The sequence below is a fragment of the Adiantum capillus-veneris genome, chromosome 27 (assembly GCF_014529385.1).
Source record: "Adiantum capillus-veneris isolate H3 chromosome 27, ASM1452938v2, whole genome shotgun sequence".
Lineage (NCBI taxonomy): Eukaryota > Viridiplantae > Streptophyta > Polypodiopsida > Polypodiales > Pteridaceae > Adiantum > Adiantum capillus-veneris.
The window spans coordinates 99,465,677-99,472,127 of NC_140957.1; the positions used below are offsets into that span (position 1 = coordinate 99,465,677).

Genomic DNA, 6,451 nt, shown 5'->3' on the forward strand with positions numbered 1-6,451 from the left:
AAATCCCCATAAGGTACATGGATCGCGATCCATGTTTTACATCATTTTGGCATGAGGTTTGGTGAGTTTATAATAGTGGTTATATTGATACTTTTTCTTAATTCTTCTTGAATTTGACCCACTTTTTCCAAGTCAAAAGCAAGATTTTGTGTCTGCTTTGCGGTTTTTGGAAGCATCAAGTTGACCAATTGACACCAAACTCTTAGTCAATTTAGGAAGATGTCTGACTCCACGAAGCATAAATTCAATGCCATTCATCATGCATAACTTGAGATCTCCCTATTGCATATATCAAGCTGACAAGAATGTCCAAGCTTGACTAAACCATACATAGCAGTATATATGGAGAAACATTCCCTATGGGGAGTAACATATAAACTAGCACCTAAATCAATGATTCAATTTTGCGCATATGGACTCAAATCAAAAGTGAAAATAAGCACATATGGCCCCTGTTTCTCATCAGGAACAACGTCTGGAGGTGGAGACTCAAGCACATTGATCTCCTCTATCTTTACACTGCTCTTCGAAGCATCACACTTCACAATATCTTTGCCCTCTTCTCGCTATAAAACATGGAAATCTTTGTCTTTGTCTGAGAATGGTGTGGATGTCGTAAAAACGATGCTGAAGATGTCAAAAAATGAAGAGGATGATGTCGAAGATGTCGAAGAGAGTCGATGCCGAAATCAAGAGTACCTAAGGTGGTGTCGATGTCAAAATCGGAGAAGTCGGAGTCGAAATCAGAGAGCTCAATGTCGAAAAGTTCGGAGCCAGAGAGACGAAGTCGATGTCTGAGAAGCCCACACACATTGTGTGTGGTAATGTCTCTGCTGGATGTCGATGTTGGAGAAGCCCACACACACTTTTTGTGGTGATATCTCTACTCTCTACACACACATGGTTGGAAATCTCTCTCTCTCTCTCTCTCTCTCTCTCTCTCTCTCTCTCTCTCTCTCTCTCTCTCTATTGTCGCTTTGCTACTTTGTAGCAAAACTACAATGCTATGCTCCTATGCTAAAGCCAAATTTCAACACAATAGTTGCTTGCAGTGCTACTGGGCATCAAAAAAATTATCAATGCCATCTAATTGAGAGCTGCCAGCATTGGTTTTCTGATGAGTCTTCAAAAATCTAATGATATGCTTCATCTTTCTTAGCAGTATGGAGCAAAGGATGCTAGTGTTAAAGATATTCAGTGCTACTATTCAGTAAGTGTTATCTTGAAAATCTTCAAGGTCCACAAAAACTGTTCTGACAATGCTGCAGCACCCAGTTGCTACAAAGCTCCAAAAAACTCTTTTCTTGCAGAGTGTCGAGCTCCCCCAAAACACAGTTAAAAATCACATGCTCTAAAGCTTTGAGCCTAGCTCAAATGGAATCTCGTGCATGCGCCATCATCGGAGCCAAGAGAACCGTCGTGCTCTGATACCACTTGTGAGGCGAGCAGGTGTGGAGCGTGTGCATGCAAGTGCAAGAGCAAAGTGCAGTGCAGTGCAGCAGGACACAAAGGTGTGGTGGAGCTATTGTGGTTAACTATTCCACAGTCCCTTATTCTTTTATGTTATGTAAATGAATAAGGTTAGTAATGGATGGCGTACGGTCAGTATGGCCTGCACCCTAACATCCAATGATATGGATTCTCTTGCCACCACCTTCACCCTTTTGGCCCTTTTCAGTTATGGGACTTTCATAGCCGACGTAGTTGTTACGGTGTAGATGCAAGAAAAACAAATGAATTTTCTTTGCGGGGGCATTGAGGACTTTTACTGTGAATTTTTTCACCACTATAGTCTTCTCTTGCAATTTGGTGACGTCATTGTCACACCCATAGCCTCTTTTTCCTCCCATATTCTTGTCTCTTTGTAGCTCTTTACCTGTTTCTCACCCTCTTGCACTGTTGTTTCCTTGGAAGGGACATGATTGACTTCCCCTAAACTAGAGGTCTGGGTTGTAGGCTTGGAGTTCACTTTAGTCCTCTTGGGGAAATCCTTGGCAAACTGCCCAAATGTGTTACACTCAAAGCACGCCCCAAAGTAAGTCCCAAAATTAAGGTAAATAGTTACAAGTCCAGCTCCAACATTGATCAACATGATTTTTGGTGGTGTCTTAGACACATTCCAGCCTATACAAACCCAATTAGAGGATCTACCTAGACCCCACTTGCTAGGAACAAACAAGGGGGTGCGGTGCTCGGTTGGTTGGCAAGCATCGTGATATTAGCCCAGAGACAACTAGGCAAGCCCGCAAACTTGAGCCAGATGGGATGAATCCCCTAGAGGGACTCCGTCAAGTCAAACACTGCCTTCCATGGTACAACACAGACTGTAGTCCTATTAAATGTCAGGGGACCTTTATCTAGGATCTTTGAAACATCAAATATCTCCTTGAATCTAACTGCAGAAACCCTTAGCTAGGTAAGTAGTATTTTCAATTGCTCCCCCATGCCCAAGGATTTGCAGCCCCTAAACCTATTGTATCAGGTCATATCTATTTGGTATTCTCCCACTGAATCCAAACACAAGCATCAGCTTAGCTTGCATGGGTAGCTGTTTTTTAATAGGAGATGGCGGAATCGCAACAGTAATAGCCTCTGTAACCTCCACCTGTTGTGGCAGAGACTCTATGAGCAAGTCTTTTTGTTACCATTAGAGCTGATAACTAGCTATATGCTAACTTCCTTTAGATCTTGTTCAAGCCAAGTCTTAACATTCTTCACATTTCCATGGCCTGCATCACTTGACATCTCGATAATTGCGACTTTAGTGACATTTTTAGAGTCAAGACCCTTCAAGATGCTTGCAAAAGAGATTCCGGGTATGGGAGCAGCAGAACCAGATGCCACCTTGTTTCCATCCGTACAGATCGTGCCCTGAGGCTCACCTGCCTTGAGGGTTTTCACCTCAAAATTACATCCTTTAGCATTTTGGTTTATCATTTTCCTTTTTCTTCAGCAAAGAGGACCTTATCAATCGACCACGCTTTATCAGCCACTTGGGTTGGACCCCTTGTCGAAGTATCACCGCCCATTAAGGCGCCTTACGATGGTGGTGATGCTGACCCATCGCCTTCATCCATTGGCATGACTTCTTTGTTCAACAGCAATACCCTAGCCACAAGGATTTTTAAGAACTTAACAATGTCCTCCCTCATGGGTAGAGTGTCTACCTCCATTGTGGGGGGATTGCCTAAGGTCCAAATAATGGTCGCGCTTAACACAAAAGCACATTGGCGGTAGGGGGTGAGGGCTATAAGCGTTGGGGGAACGGCCCTTAGGATAAAATACAAGCAAAAAATTTGCATTGGAAATATGAAAGCAAACTAGAGCGCAAAATGTAAAGCCAAGTGGCACTGATTATAGCAATAGTAGCGTTGGTGTCAAACTAAAATGTTGATTACATCGATAATTTGCACGCCTAATATACCATGCAACGGCACTTCTTTATGCGAAGTGTCACGATCAGGGGTCGGGGGACCGGATAGCAACCCACGCCTCGGGACTAGCATGGCTATGTGTAAGGCAGCAGAATGCACCCCAATCATATTGTTACCATCGCTGCCAGAATCTCACTACTAGCACGGCAACTCCTAGCAAGCAACAAAACCCCACCCTGTTGCACTCGCCTTTGCCCTCCGACCGACACGCACGTATACTTTGAACACAAAAGTATTCACCCTTGTTAATTGGCCTTGCTGATCATCAATTTTGTGAACTTGAATTTACCCAATGCATTTGTACGCATATATATATACTAGTACGGCTGACCGCCTTTGGCGGCCTCTCTCTCTCCCCCTCTCTCCCTCTTTATCGCGTGCAACTAGGCTTTTTTTCTTTTTGAACTTTAGCCTTTAGGTCGCAGATTGCGACATGTGTAAAGGGGAGCCCTTCCGCCATATTATGTTAGTAGATATATATGTATCTATTTTTATTTTTATTTTTATTTTTATACTTGTTATAAAGGATGCACCTTTGTGCATAAATAGAAATACATCCACATGGGATGTCCCTCCTCTACATGTGAAATATATTGCATCAACCAAAGAATTATAGTACTAACATGCATCATTGTCTGTAGGCCAGGCCAGAAGGTTGGAGAGAATCCAAAAATGTGTAAGGTTTGCACCTCGTAGTCTCTGGATCAAAAAAATGAAAGCTCTTATTTCTACTTCACTCGCACCATCTCCATCGCATGAAGGAGGCTCAAGAGTTCCAAGAAGGCATGACAAGCACCTTGCTCCACCTTCGATGCAAAACAGTTAGAGCACCATGAAAAGCTAAAAGAGCATCTTGCTCCTCTTCCTTCCATGAGATGATAGAGCACCTTGCCCTCCTATGCAAAGCTCAAAGAGAGAATCTTCCTCCTCCTCCTCCCATGTTCTCAGCGAGATCTAAAATCCTTGCTTGAGAAAGTCCTCGCTTTCCAAAAATAAGGCCTTCTAGCTCAGATGTCGGAAGCTTAGAACTCTTGCAAGCCCTTGCATGCCTTTTGTTGGCCTTAAGCCTTGCTTCCTTGCTCAATTTTTCTACAAAAATTGAACAATTTTGGAGATGAAAATTCAGAATTTCGTTGCTCACCTAAGTGTTGCAAGCGTCTTGTGTTCAATTTTTGATATATCTCCATAACTTTGAGCTTTGGGAAGATGTCAAAGCAGTTCATGTGTGGGAATAAACCCCTTGTTGAAAACCCTTTGGCCATTTAGGCTCTCAGGCAGCACAAAATGGACACCCTACATGTGAAATTAAACCTTGGATCTCAAGTCATGGTGAGCTGCAATGCACAAATACACACACACACACAGATTCGCATTGGTCCAAAGAGGCCGAGGTATCTTGCATAGGGAAAGGGAAAGTTGTTCCTTGTGTTGGGGTGACCATGTTGGGCTCTACTCATGCATGCTTACCTACATCTTTTCCCTTGACCTTTGTGTGTACAAGGGGCCTTGTTGCGCACTCTGCTAGTCACAAGCCTCAGAGAAGAAGCAAAGCCATGCAACCTTCACCATGCATGTCATGCAAATTTCTCCATGGCCTTAGGAACCCAAATTGCTATGATGCCACTGACAAGACAAAGGACTTAAGCATGAATTCTCCCCCCAACCATACTCCTCGTATAGGCTTCCTAGCCTACCTTTAAGACACCCCTTGACACTGCATGCTTAGCCAACCTTGCCAGATTCATGCTATCCCTTGGTCCTACCCTCCCTCCCTCTCTCCCTCTCTCTCTCTCTCTCCCCGCTTGTCAGAGTCCTCTGTAAGGAGAATGAGTGCTCACACACATGGTACACATACAGTTACATACACACATAGAGACTACAACCTTGCCAGATTCATGCTCTCCCTTGGTCCTACCCTCCCTCCCTCTCTCCCTCTCTCTCTCTCTCTCTCCCCACTTGTCAGAGTCCTCTGTAAGGAGAATGAGTGCTCACACACATGGTACACATACAGTTACATACACACATAGAGACTACTACATACCTATGTATGCACACCTACCAATAGTGAAGCAATCTTTCCATCACCATCTTAATGCTCTATGTAAAAGATCTCTCTCTCTCTCTCTCTCTCTCTCTCTCTCTCACACACACACACACACACACACACACACACACACACACACACACACACACACACACACACACACACACACACACACACATAAGGCTCTTCATCAATAACCTTGTGGTGTAAACCTCTACGTGGACTTCATCTCTGCTCTCTTGTGGCAATGACTCTCAAACTACAACAAAGAGCTCTCAATTCCCTAGCCACCATCTCCTTCTCTCTCTACATCTATCCATGGTGATAATTCATCAACCTCAAATGAGACTCAAAGTGAGATAGATACACTGAGCCTTGAGACACATTTGGTCGATAAGAGGAGGCTCGTAAGTGAACGTCTTCTTGAGAACTCTACAAGAGAAAAGTGTCAAAAAAGAGGAAAAGGACAGAGCTGATAATATGGCAATCCTTGACTCTTTTTCTAAGGTCCAAAAGAAATATTGAGCACCATAGGGACACATCATGATTTTGTGTTTAAGTGATCTATGATTTCACACAAGTCCAATTCAATCATGCTTAAGATTTCAATCATGAAGGAGGGGGCGGGTTGGTAGGGGTGGCTGCCCTGATAGCCGATGTAATTATAGTCCGTGGATGATGTCATAGCTCCACAAGAGCATGACAAGACTTTGTAATTTTTTGGGTTGTTCAATATAATTCACTCACAATTATGAATTTTGCTTTTAAAAAAGAAAATTTTTTCAATCATGATATAAAGTTTTTTTTTTGGTTTGGAGAGATACTACAACTTGAAATTACAACTCGCACACTCGAATCCATCATCCATGAGGTGGAGCATCCCAACGGGATAAGGTAGGCCAAGCCATCCTATAGACTTGGCAACGTGATGACCCAGGATAAAAAGAGACATAAAGTGAGTTTCAACGAGAGA

General features: G+C 43.2%; 1 long non-coding RNA gene across 1 annotated transcript; it reads right to left on the bottom strand.

The window, feature by feature from the left end:
- Window positions 1-427: 427 nt before the first annotated feature.
- On the bottom strand, window positions 428-5,978 carry LOC147422454 (uncharacterized). The gene is made up of 2 exons (XR_015186851.1): window positions 5,677-5,978; window positions 428-890 (listed from the first exon to the last, which is right to left on the bottom strand). It is a non-coding gene; the product is annotated as an uncharacterized LOC147422454 (long non-coding RNA).
- Window positions 5,979-6,451: the final 473 nt, after the last annotated feature.